The sequence below is a fragment of the Salvelinus namaycush genome, chromosome 25, assembly GCF_016432855.1.
Source record: "Salvelinus namaycush isolate Seneca chromosome 25, SaNama_1.0, whole genome shotgun sequence".
Lineage (NCBI taxonomy): Eukaryota > Metazoa > Chordata > Actinopteri > Salmoniformes > Salmonidae > Salvelinus > Salvelinus namaycush.
In genome coordinates, this window is record NC_052331.1 from 21,577,099 (window position 1) to 21,597,033 (window position 19,935).

At 44.1% G+C, this 19,935-nt stretch overlaps 1 pseudogene; it reads right to left on the reverse strand.

Moving 5' to 3' along the window:
• Positions 1 to 429: 429 nt before the first annotated feature.
• On the reverse strand, positions 430 to 18,047 carry LOC120019842 (annotated as a pseudogene).
• Positions 18,048 to 19,935: the final 1,888 nt, after the last annotated feature.

The following is a 19,935-nucleotide window of genomic DNA, read 5'->3' on the forward strand; positions in this document are numbered from 1 at the left end:
ATCTAGATGCATTGACCCTTTATGTAATAGTCTAATCCTTTGGTGCCAAACTGCATGTCTTTCAAATGGCTCCTTAGATGCGTAACAACTACCTCAAGCACCTCTGTCCAAAGCCATTGTCTGAGACTGCCCTATTTAACGAGGGCTTGAGCCACATCCCTGCCCTGCACTCAATAGGTATGCCTTGGGGGCGGGATTTGGAAACCATGGTGTAGGAGAATGGAGCTGTATCCCTCCCCATGAACTTTGCCTTTCAGGGGACCCATGGCTGCTCTGGGAATGTGAGGCCTGATAGGGGAACAAAGGCCTCCACTGTCTCCCAGGAGGAGGCTGGCCACTAGGTCCGAGCTACCAGCCAGCCCCTGGCCCTAGACAACAGTCCCGCTGGGCATACTTATGAGAGAGGACTACAACAAGAGAGCTATGCTACTAGGAGTGGGGAGCTGTGAAGGAGAGAGTGCATGGCCCATTGCCGTGGATGGGAAATGCCCGGCTGTCAGAGGAGAAGGAGGAGTCAAAGGACTCCAGGCAAGACGTCAGCTTGATAATAATGGGGAGAGCCTGGGCCTGGTCGTACTGACGAAGCTTGGCGTGCTGTGGTGGGATGGCCATGGGAGGGGATCTAATGATGAAAAATATGAACATTGTAAGACGACAAAAATGAACGGGATCATGCTAGAGACAAGAATGCTCTCTCTTCTCTTTTCTGGGGGGAAAGTCCAGCCAGGACCGACTCAGTGGCACCGCCAGTCTAGCCTTGAAGAGACAGGGAGCACAGACAGAATGAGACCACTGTGCACAGCAGTAGGGCGAGAAGAAAGTGTGGTGGTAATTGTTGTCTGGTTGAGGTGGAAAGAGAATAGTACAGTAAGAAAGAGATAGAAGTGAACATGACCCTTCCTGCAGCAGCCTGTGGCCAATTAAGCAATAAGGCCAGAGGGAGTGTGGTATATGGCCAATATACCACGGCTAAGGGCTGTTCTTAAGCACGACGCAAGACGGAGTGCTAGGACACAGCCCTTAGTCGTGGTATATTGGCCATATATCACAAACACCCAACGTGCCTTATTACTATTATAAACTGGTTACCAATGTAATTAGAGCAGTAAAAATCTATGTTTTGTCATACCCATGGTATACGGTCTAATATACAACGTCTTTCAGCTAATCAGCATTCAGGGCTCGAACCCGAACACACAGCAGTTTATAATACCTGACATATGTTGGTTCCAAGAAAACATTTCTAAAATGTATGGCACCTTGCTGACTAGTCATTTCACCATCTACCTCCAGCTACTGTCATTCCTGTGGCTCCCAATCCGAACAGCATGCTTCGCGTTCCCCCTCATCTCAGGGCTGCAAGGCAGGCAGGGAATGTGCATTTGCATAATATCTTTATTAATCAGAAAATTCCTCCTGCCTCCCCGCATTAAATGTTGTGGCACTGAGACGGAGCAGGGGGAAGGAACATGCCTGGGAGATGAGTGCTCAGACCCGATCGATATGACATCTCATGGCACAACTGTGTCACTCAACCTGGCAAATGTAAGAGGCAGAGGAAACTGGTATGGCCGGCAGTTTCAAAGAAAGAGAAAAGCTATATTAGCTGGATGAGTAATAGTACTTAAATTGAACTACCTCATAATCCTTACAACTGCCAGTATACCAGTCAATCACACAGATAGCTAGGTTGCAAGAATACCTTTTTCTAGGCCTACCACTACTATTATTACTACTACTAGTACTAGTAGTAGTAGTAGTTGTTGTAGTAGTAGCACTACCACCTCTGCTACTTCTTCTTGAAATAGTACAAAATATCCCAGATGAAACTAAGAGATTAAAACACTCCCAGCGTGGCATTAACATGTATGTTTTTAGGGAAGCCATTTTGGAAAATGAAGTGTTCTGCCTTGTGGGAGAAAGCCTTTCATGTAGGCAGATTGAATGAATGCTAGTACTATGCATGATTTCCATAGCCTATTCAAGTCTTATCTGTGGATTAAGTTGGGATCTGATCCCTTTTAAAAAGGCAAAAACATTTCATAATCGTCAATACTAATTGCCTTCTTTATGGCCAGGAGAAGGAGCCTGTAGAGACAGCACCACTGCAGTCCTTTGTGACACAAATAAATGGCCACAATACATACAATTAATGTAAGTTAAACTGAGCAAGGACTAATTTCTGTCTCCTCACCCCCCCCAAACGCTATTTCTGCGAAAAGAGAACTTTCTGGCAATTACCACTCGGTTACCATGGTTATTACAGATAATTCCAGGTTATTTATGCTCAAAGTGCCAATCACATCGAAGCTTCACCCGTTCATTATCTTAGCCAGGTTATTTTCTCCAACAGCAGAGTGATTTAGCCTTGCATGACTGTAATCACAATTTAGAGCCTGCAGTTCATGGTAACATGGAACTGTCTCTTTTGGGAGGGTAGATAGAAACACTGGCTTATCAGAGAGAGAGACTGGGGCACAACAGCCTCTGTCTGTCTGACATTGTCATCATGGACATCTAGCCTTATGTGAGCCTATAGCAAAATTATCTGTCTGTCCGTCACCAGTGGATCTGTACTGGCTGAGGCAGAGGATACAGGGCAGACATGGAACCCCATTTAGGACAGACAAAAGTGGGTGTAGGCTATTTGGATGTCAATCTTCCTCTACTAATATCAAGCTGGCAAGATGGAGGAGCAGAGAACCAATCATGACAGCATAATGAAGCAGTCAATCAGGTTTGCTTGTCTGCAAAGACAATGGGAGATTGCAGGCATATTGCAGCGCTCACTGTACAGCTAGTCTGCCTGCCCAAATGGCACCGCTGCTTGATATTTCAGTCTAATTTCCCAAGCATACAAGTATTTGATTGCGTTGATGTAACTTTTGGCAAGTGAATCTTCCCATTAACTTCAGAACAATATCTACCTTGGAGAGGGCTACAGTCAAAGCCAACCTGGATTTGACTGCAGCCATCAGTCTCCTGGAGCATTTTGATCAGTCGTAAGAGCTTTTTTCAAGGCCTCCCCAATGCAGCTTTAGTCTGGCAAATTGATTTTTACAATGTTTACCTTTCCCCATCTTATTAATTAACCCATACATTAGGGATTGCTTGCTTTTAAGTTCCTCTGAGGTGCTGTGGAAATTAGCTGGTTAATTAACTTATTGTGCCTTTGGCTAGGAGCCATGGATTAGGAAAATATTGCTGCGGAGGCTGAGAGAAGACAAACAACTGGTCTGTCTGATTTGTAGGGAGCCCCTGGTGACATCTCCAGTGGTCTCTCAGGTATTTATTCCCACAGCGATGAGAGGGATTGATTTCTGATCACCCAGGGTATTGGTGAGCCAGTGATTCACGGAGATTCTTGGAAGGTTATGATGCAGTGGGAGGACCATAGGGCTGGGTAGACATAAATGTGATGGAAAGGCAGAGAAAGAGAGAGTGGCAAGGCAGGGAAGGTGAGACAATTAAATACTGCATAAATACTCTCTCTTTCTCTTTGTTGGCCAACAGTATAACAAATTCAAAAGGTTTTAATGGAGTATTCCTCGAGGGGTGCATGGCCGACAGAATGACCATGATTCATTGAGCAGAGCTGCAGAATATGATGATAATTACAGCCCAACAGAGGGTTGGTATGGTCACACTGACTAGCTCCTGTGTTCGCCTTCCTTCCCAGAGTTCAGCTCACCCTGAGGGGGAACCGGCACCCCCATCCTACCCCCATTCTGCATGCTTGGAAATCTCTGAAATGTTTGAGTCTCCCCCTCTCTCCGAGGCTACATTCTTCAGAGGCCTCCAGAGCTCCCAGCATTGATATTGCACCATGTAGAAGTTGTGACACTGTAGCAACATGATAACATCACTGTGCCGTTCCCGAAACCATTCCTGACATTTCTTCCAAGCCCACAGTAATGCATGACACAGAGACAGACGTGTATAGGTAGCTTGGAGAAAAACAGCAATTTGAGAAGCATGGAGTGCGTCCTAAATGACACCACATACAGTTCCAGTCAAAAGGTTGGACACACCTACTCATTATAGAGTTTTTCTTTATTTTTTTTACTATTTTCTACATTGTAGAATATCAAAACTATGAAATAACACATATGGAATCATGTAGTATTTGAGATTCTTCAAAGTAGCCACCCTTTGCCTTGATGACAGCTTGGCATTCTCTCAACCAGCTTCATGAGGTAGTCACCTGGAATGCATTTCAATTAACAGGTGTGTTTTGATAAAAGTTAATTTGTGGAATTTATTTCCTTCTTAATGCGTTTGAGACAATAGTTATGTTGTGACAAGGTAGGGGTGGTATACAGAAGATAGCCCTATTTGGTAAAAGACCAAGCCTTAGAAAATGCAGCCCAAATAAACACTTAACAGAGTTCAAGTAAAAGACACATCTCAACATCAAATGTTCAAAGGAGACTGTGTGAATCAGGCCTTCAGGGTCGAATTGCTGCAAAGAAACCACTACTAAAGGACACCAATAATAAGAAGGGACTCGCTTGGGCCGAGAAACACGAGCAATGGACATTAGACCAGTGGAAATTTGTCCATTGGTCTGATGAGTCCACATTTTGGTTCAAACCACTGTGTCTTTGTGAGACGCAGAGTAGGTGAATGGATGATCTCCGCATGTGTGGTATCCACCATGAAGCATGGGAGAGGAGGTGTGGTGCTTTGCTGGTGACACGGTCTCTGATTTATTTAGAATTCATGGCACACTTAAGCAGCATGGGTACCACAGCATTCAGCAGCGATATGACATCCCATCTGGTTTGCACTTAGTGGGACTATCATTTGTTTTTCAACAGGACAATGACCCAACACACCTCCAGGCTGTGTAAGGGCCATTTGACCAAGAAGGAGAGGAATGGAGTGCTGCATCAGATGACCTGGCCTCCACAATCACCCAACCTCAACCCAATTGAGATGGTTTGGGATGAGTTTGATCGCAGAGTGAAGGAAAAGCAGCCAACAAGTGCTCAGCATATGTGGGAACTCCTTCAAGGCTGTTGGAAAAGCATTCCAGGTGAAGCTGGTTGAGAGAATGCCAAGAGTGTGCCAAGCTGTCCATCAGGGCAAAGGGAGGCTATTTTGAATAATCTAAAATCTATTTTGATTTGTTCAAACACTTTTTTGATTACTACATGATTCCATATGTGTTATTTCATAGTTTTGATGTATTCACTATTATTCTACAATGTAGAAAATAGTAAAAAAGTAGTAGGTGTGTCCAAACTTTTAACTGGTACTGTATGGACCGTGGTCAAAAGTAGTACACATAGGGAACAGGGTGCCATTTGGGACATAGACATGGTTGTATGGGCAGCAATGAGACACAGAGGGAGGCTTGTGCTGCGGCAATGCATTACAGTCTTTTTCCTCTGACTGGAGACTGTTATTAATGGCTCAGGCCAGATCGTTTTCCATCGCTCCTCCTCCCCATGAAGAAACCCTGTGCTTCCTGTATCCTGCATCTCTCTGCTGGTGTCTAGTGGGGAAAGGTCAGGCTGTGATGCAGTATTTACGTCCCAAATGGCACCTTATTCCCTATATAGTGCACTGCTGTTGACCAATGCCCATAGGGCTACGGTCAAAAGTAGTGCACTATATAGGGAATAGGGAGCCATTTGGGAAGTAGACAGTAATGGTCAGCTGATAGTGTGTCTGTGATGGTCATGCAGCAGAGCAGTACATACCCCACAGTGTATGTGAGGACAAATGAGGAGACTGGTCTTGGTTGACCAAAACACACAGCAGGTTCTGTCTTTCTTCTCCTGTCTTGTCTTGAGTAGGTGGAGGGGATGGAGGTTGGAGCCTTCATCCAATCAGCCTGCTACCCGGCCCGCTTCCCCTTCCCCCTTAAGCCGCTCCCTGTCCTAAGAAGAATGTTTTCTTGTAAAAAAGTAGCTGGAGATGGAAGAAAGATTCTCAAGACAGATTTTATTTTCTTGCGAGCGAATCATAAAAAAGGATTTGCTGGAGAAATTAAAAAGAGCCCTTGATATGCAGATCAGCACCCATTAATCAAAGAAACGAGATTAGGATTCCAAATTGAGATGAAAAAAGGCTCATTATCTTGGTTGAGTGTCATGTTTAATAACGTGGAACGGCTGTGTAATTCACTGGCATGGCAGGCTGAGGAGCGGGCTGAGGAGAACACATTGCGCATAACGGGTCCTTGGCGGAGTTATTTTAAGTGCTAGGTGACCCAGGGAGCAGTGGAACAGGGGGCTAGAGCAAGCAGGGGGCTGGGGGAGAACCACTCAGCAGAGAGTAGAGGGAGAGGGGGGAAGAGAATCAAAAGAACGCGCTCCTACGGGAGCCAGGCGACCATGTGTGCTGGCTTTGATGATAAAGTGTCTTGCCGTGTTGCGGGGAGTGGGGTCTCCACAACGCATGAATAATGGTTTGTATAAATGTTGCCACTGCAGTACACTCTGACTGCACTCACGCACCAGACTCTGCTGCCATCTTTCTGTTCTGTTTTGGCCTGGGGATGGAACTGGTAATACAACAGAAACACACACGTAAACCAAGACAAACTTCAACAAAAACACAACAGACTGTAGCATCATATTTTAATAATCCCCCACATATGAGCAAAAGTGCATTTGTGAAATGTAATTCAAAAAATTCTGCTGTTTCTGGGGCGTCTCAGAATTGATTTTGACAATCTCCTTGCCTTTGGGAAAAATACTGAAGTCACTGATGACTACACGGTTGTACTCTCGTGCTCCTTGGGACTCGAGAGCCTGCGAAATTATGCTGGCATTAATATTTAATATTACGAGGGGCTGGGGAGAAACACGTGCCAGATCCTTTGTCTTTGTGTCAATGAAATGTGCTTGGATGCAGGCCGAAAATCATTTGAAATGGAAGACATGGGAAATGAGCTGCACCTTGGTGTTGTGTCTCTGAATAATGCAGAGAGAAGGCCAGCCGAAGCTGGGCGGTGGAGTGAGGAGGTAGACAAAGAGGGCCAGTTTAACAATCTGCCCTACAACCACAGAGGCCAACTGAACACTCACTGTTTATGTATGATGAAATATGCAATAACCTTTGGCATGGATTGACGTGAATACATCAAAGGGTGAATCTGCAAAAGCAAAGTAGGCTATGTTCATGTGTAAGTACAAATAGTAAGTTACAGCCCGTTTCTCTGTCCATGAATGAAATCCTTATATCTATTCTTAGTATCACTTCAAACATACTAGCAGGTAATCAACAGATCATTTGATGGTTAAATGGTTACTGGATAGTGGAAATATAAGTGCCTATTTCAGACGTCCAATCACAACTAATGTCATGTGGTCAGTGTCAGTTAAGCCTTCTCAGATCTATCACACATAAGAGGGTCAGGGACCTCCACTAACTGACTGTGTGATCCCACTGAAAATGAAGGTCACAGGGACCAGGCACAGAACTTAGTCCTCTGGATATGTCATGTTAGGCTATCAAGCCTTCAGACTGACCTTAGAATTACCTTGTGATGAAGGACACAGAGATAGTATTCCCCTCAGAGTATGTTGTAAAATAATGATTTGATGTACAATCACAATGTTATGGTTGAGTTTATAGGACTAGTTTATAGGCAGGTATAGACCACTAGTGCCATTCAAATGAGCTTGGTATGGGCTGATCTCACTAGAGGGCAGTGACGAGATGCATTTGACGAACATATCTGAACCCCGTAAAGTGTTTATATCAAATAAGGCCCACTGTGTCTGTGGCGTGAGGCTCTGCATCACGGTGGGTGTGACAATAACACCACGAAGGAGCTGTGTCTGTTTGATGGTGATTTGGTAAGGCTACAGGGTACATAAAGGACCACTTTAAGAACTACGCGTGTGTGTGTATGTATGTGGCGTGTGTTATGTGCGCCTGTGTATGTGTGTTCCTGTTTGTGTGTGGGTGTGTATGTGAGTGTGTGTGTTTGGGGGAGTGTATGTGGCAGGCAAGCTGTCTGCACATTGGAATTGAACCTGACAGCACAGCTGCTGATGAAAATTTGAACACAGAGGGATGCCAGGCTGTGGACAGCATTAGAGCACAACTGATAAAGGTCAACTCATCTCTAATTGTCCATCAGACCCCCCCATAAAAGGTACAACCTGACACCTACATAGTGTATTAACACAAATGTTGATAAGGAAAAAACAAAACCCATAAATGAAGCTTGTTGGTACTTCCTAGGTTTATAATGGGGTGGGGTGGGCGGGGGGTGCTTGAAACAGATGATGCTTCTCTTTTTACAAACAAAGGGTCAACCCCAAACACAATTCAAGTGCATGTCCAGTGAGATATAATGCAAGCAATGAATGAGTGATAAGCTTCCAAATGTCACACCACATCAGCTTGAGCATGACTTATCAGAACATTCAATTGCCAACCCTTTAATAGCAGGGGGAAAGTTTGTGAGTAAAATGTTCTATCACAGTCACATCGACCCAAGCCAGAGTAGTGAGAATGATCCACACCTGTTTTAAATTCAGTGTTGTGATTACAAACAGGAAAGAGTTAAGATGGAGCGAATATGCCTCTCAGGTCTGCCAAGTCTGTCTGTGTGTGTGGGATGTTGTATTCAGACTGGTGCTCTCCTCTCCCAGACACATGAAACATGCCTTAAACGATGACTGCAGCATCCCCAGTGTGTGCCTTTCAGCTTTCACATACAGAGAGACTGACTCATCCGCGTGTGTGCGCGCGCGTATTTGTGTGTGTAGGGATATCCATCTTAATCCACTTCCAGTAGGAACCAAAAAGTCTTGTTTCAACAAAACAATTTCCATCCTTTCCTTCCATGTCTATATGGATCTCTTCAGCACGCTCATACATACCTTATGCCCTGTACTGACCCCTTTTACGAGTGCTAGCTGGTTGGCTGGCTGAAACAAGAAGCTGAAATGAATGCACTAGCTAAGATTTCTCACCCTCTTGTTAACCCTCTTTGTCTGAAACCAGTCGCTCACCTCAAGCACCATCATCAGCTGCTCGTTCTCCAGCCCCTCTCACTGACTTTATGATTACTGGCTGGCCCGGCTAAGGAGGGCTCACCCCCACTTTAAGTGATTACTAATTACAGTGTACAGACAAGATGCTACTTGGTGTTACTGGGGAGACTACCAAACTAACTTACAAGTGCCTCTACATCATCACTTTTCCTTGCTGTCAGTGGTTGTTTTTCCCCTCTCATCGTCGTAAGTGGTGTACGTTTGTTGATCTGTGAGTAATTTTATTCAAAAGATAATGTCGCCATGTCTAGATGCGAGAGAGACTTGTGAATATGAGTTCTTATCTTGTTTGAGATTTAGGCTTTTAGCTTGTGCAACAAATACGACTTTTTCGGTGCATAGTGGAATGCATTTTTAGTAGACAAACATATTTGAGCAAATATAATGAATGTTGTTTTTGAAATGTGAAGCGTAGTTATGTTTGTTTTACAGTATACCTACAGTGCCTTCAGAAAGTATTCAAACCCCTTGACTTATTTCACATTTCATTGTGTTACAGTCTGAATTCAAAATGTATTAAATCAATATTTTGGAGTGCCATAGCAAAGGGGTGTGAATAAATGAGATATTTCTGTATTTCATTTCATTTTCAATAAATATGCAAAAAAAACTTCTAGAAACGTGTTCACTTTGTCATTATGGGGTATTGTGTGACGATGGATGAGACATTTCTAAAATTTTATTTAATGCATTTTGAACTCAGACTGTAACACAACAAAATGAGGAATATGTCAAGGGGTATGAATACTTTCCGAAGGCACTGTACATGTAGACCAGCATAGAGTAGCTGAGGACAGCACACACATTTTTCAAATGACCCCCTTCTCAATCACAAATCATTTGGCACCAGCCACTGAAGGTAAGATGTCTCCCTTAATATGTCACAACCGTCACATGCTAAACTAAAGAAATGGCCAAACAAAGAGAGGGAGAAACAGAGGAGGGACTTAGGGGAGAAATTCTCATTCCGTCCAACCTCTCTCCATCACAAAGTAATGTGCTTTCATCCGCTTTCAATTCCCCTTATCAATCGGCAGCAGGAGAGGAAGCCGTCAATACTTAAAGTGACAGTGGCATTAAAGGATGGCCTTCATCTCCCGTCTCACGGGGAAAGTGACATTTAACTGCACACCCAGGAACCTGTCACTTGTTTATTGCACAAGACAGTCAGTGGATGAACGTTAAGGAGGGGTGGCCTCTGCTGTAAATCACTGCGGCTGTAGACCACTGCATTCTCCCAGACGAGTCACATTAAAAGACAAGTTCCAAGAGGACATCTTGTCAGATAATATGTAACAGGCTTAGGGAGCCAAGGAGGAGTGTCGGCTGTGTCAAACTGATTAAAATGAGAGTGGTGGAAAGTACTAGCTATCATGTATCTACCATTTGCGTCAACACAATGCACAGACAGACAATGTGTTGTAAGGAGACTCAAGGGTTTGTTTTCAGACTGTAAACTCAGTGGCACCAGCACAGCCATGGGCATGTGGTGTTGGATGGCTGGGATTGAAGACCGACAGCAATATATTGCTCCTCTCAAATATCTCTGGGAGAGGACACATGCCCCCAGAGCAATACTACAGAGCTGATTCCAGTGACAAAACATGTCCAAATGTGCTTCTGGCAATCAGCTGTGGGGTATGAGATGTGACACTCATACTTGCGGGGAAAACAACGGTCATCTCACCAGCAGCATATGGTCTGTAAATCTACACAGCTGTATCTATGAGAGACATTTACAACTGGCTACTTTACATGGGGCCACTAAGCCCCTCTGTCCTTGGTCGTGACACGTGTCACAAAGACATCACAGTGCCTGTGCGATTGTCCTCGCAGTGAATGCTGTTGAGCTGCTTTTTAAGACATCTGGCATGCAATTCAAAACAACAGACTGAGCACTGAGCTACGTCGTTTTCCAGCATCCATGAATGGTGATAGAATGAGAGTTACACACCCAGGTTCAGGGACGGCCCGGGAGTTTTTTAGTGGGTGGGGGTTCAGTCAGGGTCTCAGCTTACTGTTGAGAGTTAGAATAGTAGAACACAAGGTGCAGTTTCGATATGTGGTTGTGCATTAGCAGTTTTCCTCCTGTTGTGTCAGTCACTGACAGTCAATTATCCAATTTCAGCTAACATTTTTTAGATTATAGTCTAGTGTTTCCCAACAGCACTCATTTTTGTTGTAGCCCTGGACAAAAACACCTGATTTGACTTGTCTAGGGCTTGATTTTAATAATATATTTTTTATTTATTTAACTAGGCAAGTCAGTTAAGAACAAATTCTAACAAAAGGCAAAAGGCCACCTGCGGGGACGGGGGATGGGATTAAACATATAGGACAAAACACACATCACGACAAGAGAGACACCACAACACTACATAAAGAGAGAACTAAGACAACAAGGCGGTGAAGCCAATTGATGAGCATGTCACGCCCTGATCTGTTTCACCTGTCCTTGTGATTGTCTCCGCCCCCTCCAAGTGTCGCTTATTTCCCCCAGTGTATTTATCCCTGTGTTTCCTGTCTCTCTGTGCCAGTTCGTCTTGTATGTTTGTCAAGTCAACCAGCGTGTTATTCTCATTCTCCTTTGCTATTCTCTTTTTGATAGTCTTCCCGGTTTTGACCCCTTCCTGACTATGGACTACTTTCCTGCCTGCCTGATCATCCTGCCTGCCCTGACCTTGATTCTGCTTGCCCTTAGGTACCTTTTGGACTGAACTGTTTTTGACCCTTTTGCCTGTCCAAGACCATTCTCTTGCCTTATCCTATTGGATTATTAAATATTGTAAGACTCCCAACTATCTGCCTCTTGTGTCTGCATCTGGGTCTCGCCTTGTGTCATGATAGAGCATCTAATATTGGGTCCCTGGTGTACTGTCGTGAATGTTGGGGGAACGGGAGGGCGGATGGGACAGGGGGTGATGGGTGAGGAAGGGGGGTTACTGGGAATCCTAACAGAACAGAGACCGGGAGGGAGTGGCTCAGGGTGGCAGTTGCAGGCTGCCTGCTGACTGGCGATTGGCTAACCTCCCAGCCAATGACTCCTAAAACAAATTAAGTGCCACAGGAGGCCTGCTCGGGTTTATTTCAATTTGGCAGAGTCACCAGTGAGATTTCATTCCTAATGACCAAAAGGGGTCTGGGAGGGAATGGGAGAGGGCTTGCTCTGGGTGTCTGTGTGTGTTTGTTATCCCACAGCTGGGAGGGAACGGGAGAGGGCTTGATCTGGGTGTCTGTGTGTGTTTGTTATCCCACAGCTGGGAGGGAATGGGAGAGGGCTTGCTCTGGGTGTCTGTGTGTTTGTTATCCCACAGCTGGGAGGGAACGGGAGAGGGCTTGCTCTGGGTGTCTGTGTGTTTGTTATCCCACAGCTGGGAGGGAATGGGAGAGGGCTTGCTCTGGGTGTCTGTGTGTGTTTGTTATCCCACAGCTGGGAGGGAAAAGGAGAGGGCTTGATCTGGGTGTCTGTGTGTGTTTGTTATCCCACAGCTGGGAGGGAACGGGAGAGGGCTTGCTCTGGGTGTCTGTCTGTGTTTGTTATCCCACAGCTGGGAGGGAACGGGAGAGGGCTTGCTCTGGGTGTCTGTCTGTGTTTGTTATCCCACAGCTGGGAGGGAACGGGAGAGGGCTTGCTCTGGGTGTCTGTGTTTGTTTGTTATCCCACAGCTGGGAGGGAACGGGAGAGGGCTTGCTCTGGGTGTCTGTGTGTGTTTGTTATCCCACAGCTGGGAGGGAACGGGAGAGGGCTTGCTCTGGGTGTCTGTGTGTGTTTGTTATCCCACAGCTGGGAGGGAACGGGAGAGGGCTTGCTCTGGGTGTCTGTGTGTGTTTGTTATCCCACAGCTGGGAGGGAACGGGAGAGGGCTTGCTCTGGGTGTCTGTGTGTGTTTGTTATCCCACAGCTGGGAGGGAACGGGAGAGGGCTTGCTCTGGGTGTCTGTGTGTGTTTGTTATCCCACAGCTGGGAGGGAACGGGAGAGGGCTTGCTCTGGGTGTCTGTGTGTGTTTGTTATCCCACAGCTGGGAGGGAACGGGAGAGGGCTTGCTCTGGGTGTCTGTGTGTGTTTGTTATCCCACAGCTGGGAGGGAACGGGAGAGGGCTTGCTCTGGGTGTCTGTGTGTGTTTGTTATCCCACAGCTGGGAGGGAAAAGGAGAGGGCTTGCTCTGGGTGTCTGTGTGTTTGTTATCCCACAGCTGGGAGGGAAGGTTGGAACAGAAACATAGGCCAGCAGATAGAGACCTGCTTTACTTGAACATGATTGGTCAATAAATAGATCAATATTTTTTACAAAATACAGTATTAATTACATAAAATGTGTAACATTTGCCTCTGCATTCCTTTCAAGTCTGTTTGCTGTTCTTGGTGAGCTAGCTCTGGTAGAGGTTTTGCAGTCAGTGAACAGGTTGGTGCTGGTGTAGATGGTCACTATGAGGAAGTGGAGCTGGGGTCATAGAGGGTCAACATAACCAGTGTCAATAAGAAGAAATCTTAGTTGTGGAACTTCTAGTGTGACTACATTGAAACTATACAGTTGTAGAGCCCATAGAAAGAGTACAATAAACCACATCAGGACCAAATGAGGAAACTAACAAGCAAAGAATGAGTTGGCACTAATGCTCAATAAATATTATCGTATTGTCTTGGTACACCAATAATACACTGGCCACTAGATTTCAGCCTGTTTTGGTGGGAGGGAGTTGTGGCCTTGCATGGTGACATCAACATGCTGTAAAATTAGTTAATAGACCAATAAGAAAGAGTTCAAATCCTCATGTTCAGTGTTCCCCACCCAACTCAAACCACTGACAGTCGTAGCAAAACTCTTGCTTGAGAAATAGCTCTTTGCTAAGAAGGCGTACTTAATTGTTGCCCAGAAATGATTTGATATTGCGATAAAAATGGCTGCATTGGACCTTTAACAAGGCTTCTTCCAATGACCAGATCATCCACAGGCTAATTAGCCCAGCATCCTGACAACACTGAAGGTTAATGCACTTTAAGGCGCGAGGAGAGGGTTGGAAAACCCTGCTTTTACATGATATACAATAAATGTAAATTAGTAGGGCAAAATTTGTGCTCTAAAATAGGTTACAGGGTGCCATTTGGGATGTAGACATACTGTAGCAGAGGCTCTGCATCAAGGCCACTCTACTCACCAGCTGCAGGAAGGTGAGGTAGCGCTACCACCACAGATATCTCTGCATGTGAGGCCCTAGAGCTGCTAGCCCGTAGTACAGATACTTTTGGCCATGTAGTGTATGTGGACACCCCTTCAAATTAGTGGATTTGGCTATTTCAGCCACACCCGTTGCTAACAGGTGTATAAAATTGAGCATACAGCCATGCAATCTCCATAGACAAACATTGGCAGTAGAATGGCATGTACTGAAGAGCTCAGTGACTTTTAATGTGGCACCTTCATAGGATGCCACCTTTCCAACAAGTCAGTTCGTCAAATTTCTTCCCTGCTAGTGCTGCCGCGGAAACTGTAAATGCTGTTATTGTGAAGTGGAAACGTCTACGAGCAACAACGGCTCAGCTGCGAAGTGGTAGGCCACACAAGCTCACAAAACAGGACCGCCGAGTGCTGAAGCGCGTAGCGAGTAAAAATCGCCTGTCCTCGGTTGCAACACTCACTACCGAGTTGCAAACTGCCTCTGGAAGCAACGTCAGCACAAGAACTGTTCGTCTGGAGCTTCATGAAATGGGTTTTGATGGCCGATGCAGCCGCACACAAGCCTAAGATCACCATGCGCAATGCCAAACGTTGGCTGGAGTGGTGTAAAGCTCACTGTCATTGGACTCTTGAGCAGTGGATACGCGTTCTGGAGTGATGAATCATGCTTCACTATCTGGCAGTCCGACAGACAAATCTGGGTTTGGCGGATTCCAGGAGAACTCTACCTGCCAACAGTAAAGTTTGGTGGAGGAGGAATAATGGTCTGGGGCTGATTTTCATGGTTTGGGTGAGGCCCCTTAGTTCCAGTGAAGGGAAATCTTAACGCTATAGCATACAATGACATTCTAGACGATTCTGTGCTTTCAACTTTGTGGCAACAGTTTGGGTAAGGGCCTTTCCCTAAACAGCATGACAAAGTCAGATCCATACAGAAATGGTTTGTCGAGATCGGTGTGGAAGAACCTGACTGGCCTGAATAGAGCCTGACCTCAACCCAATCGAACCCCTTTGGGATGAATTGGAACGGCGACTGTGAGCCAGGCCCAACATCAGTGCCCAATCTCACTAATGCTCTTGTGGCTGAATGGAAGCAAGTCCCTGCAGCAGCCTTCCCAGAAGAGTGGAGGCTGTTATAGCAGCAAATGGCAGACCAACTCCATATTAATGCCCATGAGCATGTGTCCACATACTTTTGGCCATGTAGTCTATATCACCACATGCACCAATGAGTTGATAAGGCCTATAAGGAAGCCTGGAGGGAGGAAGACACAAAATACCCAGAGAATTTGCTATTCCTTCCGTGGTATGTTTATAGTTATTCACTGTTTTAATACAAGGTCAGTTGTGTTTAACTTGTTTCTAAAGCTGGGTTCTTTAATTGAATAGCAACATCTTGATTTAATCTCAAAGTGTGACTAACCGCACATCTGTCTGTCTTAGGACATGCGATGTGAAATAAAATAGCCAGGCTGTGTTTACTATCTTTAAACCAAAAGGAGGGCAAATGCTGCACTAAGATGCACCGCCAGCTGTTTTCTGCAAACTCACTGCCATTTTAAACAAATTATAGAGCATCTCAGTGCCAAAAGCTTGTCTTAATCTTTGCCATTCTGTTCCAATCCTTGCTAGTCTAGTTTGATCACCGCTGCTTTCACCGTGGCAAATGTATTTTTCAAATAGCAGGGGTATGAAACAGTTCCAAGGACACTGTGGGTATCGTTGCATGTGTTCCAGACTCATTGAAATGTCAGGTGCATTTCAGTGCGTGGGTGTGTGCACTGTATATCTCCAGAAGAACAAGTATGAAAAGCATAATCATTCTTTCAACCAAGACCGAGCAGGAAGCAGATACAAGAAATAGATTGTGCAGTGTCATACTGTTACAGACAGGAGACTATTGTCTGTGTCTAATACCGGGTAAATTAAACACTGGCCCTGCTGTAGTGATGTGAATGGGACGTACTCCTGCCATGTACTTGACCCTAGCCCACCAGTTGAAGATCATGGTGCCGTGGCGGTAGACATGTAGGAAGGTCAAGTGACTGTTCTTCCTCAGGATGAAGAACACCAGGAAGAGACATGTCATATTTGTGTAATTAACATGACCGTTATACAAGAATATGACAAGAAATACCGAAAACAAATCCTCAGGAGTTAGATAGATTTACAGACATTAGTCACATAGACAGCACATAAAATGTATTAAAAGAAGAGATGTAAATATAGTCCAAGTGGTGCGGCTTACACCGTTTTTGCTTCAACCTGGGATAGTAGAATCGCCAACGTGTACTTACAATATCACTGAGCTCGATGACTTGAGGAGTAAAACCACCAGCAGACCTTGGCCATCTGTTCAGAACACAGAGAGGAGACATTTCAGCAGTAGGTTTAGGTTAGAAATCATTTAGATCTGTATATCAAGGCAATTGCAATGCACTGCAGTGGATGATATGAGAGAAACTTTGTTACCCGCATTTAAAAAAAAATGTATTTCATCTTTATTTAACCAGGTAGGCTAGTGGAGAACCAGCTCACTGGCATTGCCAGTGCTGTAGTGCTGTAGTCCACAGGCTGACATAATAAACTATAGTTTGCCAACCAGGATGACGCTGTGAACTGAGGAAGAATGAAAATATGTTTATCTTTTGAGTTAAAGCCTATGTGTACATGTTTTATAAACGTATAATTTTAATTGGATAATGTACCTGTAACCCCCCCCCAACCCAAAGAATTACTGAACAAATACATATTTGCTCAACAACAACAAAAATAAAGAAGACTTTTATGTCCTGAGCATCCAGATAAGACTGTTCCCTGTGAAGAGGGTGAGAAATGTACAATCCATAGCACAGTTATGATTTCAATTACGTGATTCATTGGCGAAGGGCACAGTACAAATCTAATTATAGGCTACTTTTCTGAGCAGTTTCCGTGGAAAACATTGCCAAAATCTTGAAACACCATGCTGTAGGCAGCAATATTAAGTAACCTTGTTGCAACTGTTGAACAAGAAGCTATAATATGACTGTTAAACAGCCATCACTAACACAGAGAGACTGCTGCCTACATAGACTTGAAATCATTGGCCACTTTAATAAATGGATCACTAGTCACTTTAATAATGTTTACATATCTTGCATTACTCATCTCATATGTATATACTGTATTTTATACCATCTATTGCATCTTGCCTATGCCGCTCGATCATCGCTCATCCACATATGTATATATTCTTATTCCATCCCTTTAGATTTGTGTGTATTAGGTAGTTGTTGTGAAATTGTTAGATTACTTGTTAGATATTACTGCACTGTCGGAACTAAAAGCCCAAGCATTTCGCTACACTCGCAAAAACATCTGCTAACCATGTGTATGTGACCATTAAAATGAGATTTGATTTATAATATTATTTGTGAATCTGTGAATAAATAAACAATCCAATTATAAAATAAAAAAAGGAAGAAAAACATGTTAAAATACTATACGTTTACAGGTAGAGAAATGGATAATCATCATCACATATTTGCACATAGAGTATATAACAAGGATATAGATAGGTACTGTGTACAACAGATCTAAAGCATTCAAGATGGGTAAAATAGCTACAAGTTGTCCATGCGTTCCCCTGTTTCCATACCTCATAGAACATGCAGGCAGACATGCAGACCATGGCAAAATTGTAAACGATGAGCACAGGCTGAGGTTGACTGGCTGTCTGAGCCATCAGCTTGGGGCCCACCCTTATGAGGAGCAGGTAGCACATGAGGATGCAGGTGATTGGCACAGGTGAAGGACATAGAGACAGCATTACTATAGTTTAAGAAATTGGTATTGTACTGAGAACTTCAGTGAGCACTGTGTCTGGTTTTAGAAGCACAGAAGACTTAGTTACCTCCATTCTCTAGCACTCATTGGTAGAACAGTTGGATTTTCTGCCATGTTGTGGCCATACCTAAACGCTAAACGCTGTGATTAAATACCTAAACGCTGTGATTCGTTATATTCAGTTACCAATTTACATTATATAAAGTCAATCCTGACTAATGAAACTACAATAAATGACTCCTAGAAGTTTACCCCATTTCACCACTCATATACCATTCCTCATATGGAAATGTTTATGAACACGACAGTACTGCCATCTAACGTCAGATTGGTACATTATGGAATGGGACACAATTGTAAAACCTGCACAGAAATATCTGACAGCTACTTATAAAAGATCCACTGAAGCATGGCAGCCGTTTTGTTGATAGTCTACTCAAGTCAGTTGGCCAGCTGGATTAGCTTCTTGCTTCAGGAGGATTTAGAAAATCCCTTACACAACCACACTTATTCAACATCCAACCTTTTCTGTTTTAATTCCCTGTCGCCTACAAAAGATTTAACATACACTTTCTATGAAGATTTCTTTCACAGAAGAGTAACACAGCCCTAAATCAAATAACAAGGTGTTGTTGGCATAAATAGTAGTGATGATGAAGGCATTTCCCTTGGCTATACCACTAGAGTCTAGACTAGCGGGGCATTCATTTTAACACAACTTTAGAAATGACAAATGATTTTGTCATACGACAGTAATTTATAATAGGCTCTAATAGTCTATATTCCGGTGCAAACTGAATAGAACGTACTTCGTAGCCTGCACTCATCGACCGGTTTGCACAAATTGCTGATCTGAAGGTCGCAGACCACCGAACCATGGCATGGAGATTGTTGAATTTGTCTGCCGTCCAGCGCGCCATTTTCCCAGTGTTGACGATGATATCTGACCTGAGTTATCGCGTACCATCACCCCGCGCGGCAATAAAGTAATCTGCTGCGCATGGTGTTTTAGCCTATCTATTTAATGCCTTGCCCACTTGTGAGCGCTTATTTAACTTGAAAACAATTAAGGGTTTTAAAGAATGGTGAATAGATTAGATATAGGCCTAGGCCCAAACATGAACATTAATATTGTCCTATTATTTGGGAAATTCATTAGTTGACAAAAGTGAAACACTACTGACACTGAGATGTAGCCCTGCTGCTAATTTATAATATATGGCTCACAGATCATTAGGAGCAAGGTAAAACTAATTCAACTGGGAATGCAGGTCACCAACCTCTCTTCTCTGGCACATCAGTAATAGAGCAGCTGAGTTGTTCCTCAGTTTGAGGTCAGACTAGACCCATATTCTCAAAACAACATTTGGAATTCCCTACTTCTGGCTGCCCCCTCCCCACTGTCCTTGATGCCTGTCTTATGTCACTTTATTCTGGTGATGTATTCATATTCGGTTTCCTCACTGTATCCACTGACAGTAACTGAAGACAAGCAAAATAAGTCCACCCTTTATGAACACAACATATTGAACTTATTTTGATTACATTCATACATCATCATAATCATACTTTTAATTGTGCATTTAGATTAGTTATATAGAATATAGTAGGCTTAGGCTACATGCTTGTGAATAACCAGTATCTGACCATGGAACAACCAGCAACCTGGAACCTACATTTTGGATGCCTAAGTATACCCTGAAGTCCAGGACACTGCCCTGCATGGGTTCAGTGACTGTCAGTCCCGTTTTCCTCAGGACAGCATCTGTCTACAGACACCTCAGTAAGGTTTGCCCTACAGACTTCATAGCAGAGAGTAGAACATGTCACCTGACCACATGTAGGGAAGACATACTGTATTCCAAGGGCCAAATGACTCCAGTTTACTGTACAGGTTTACTTTATC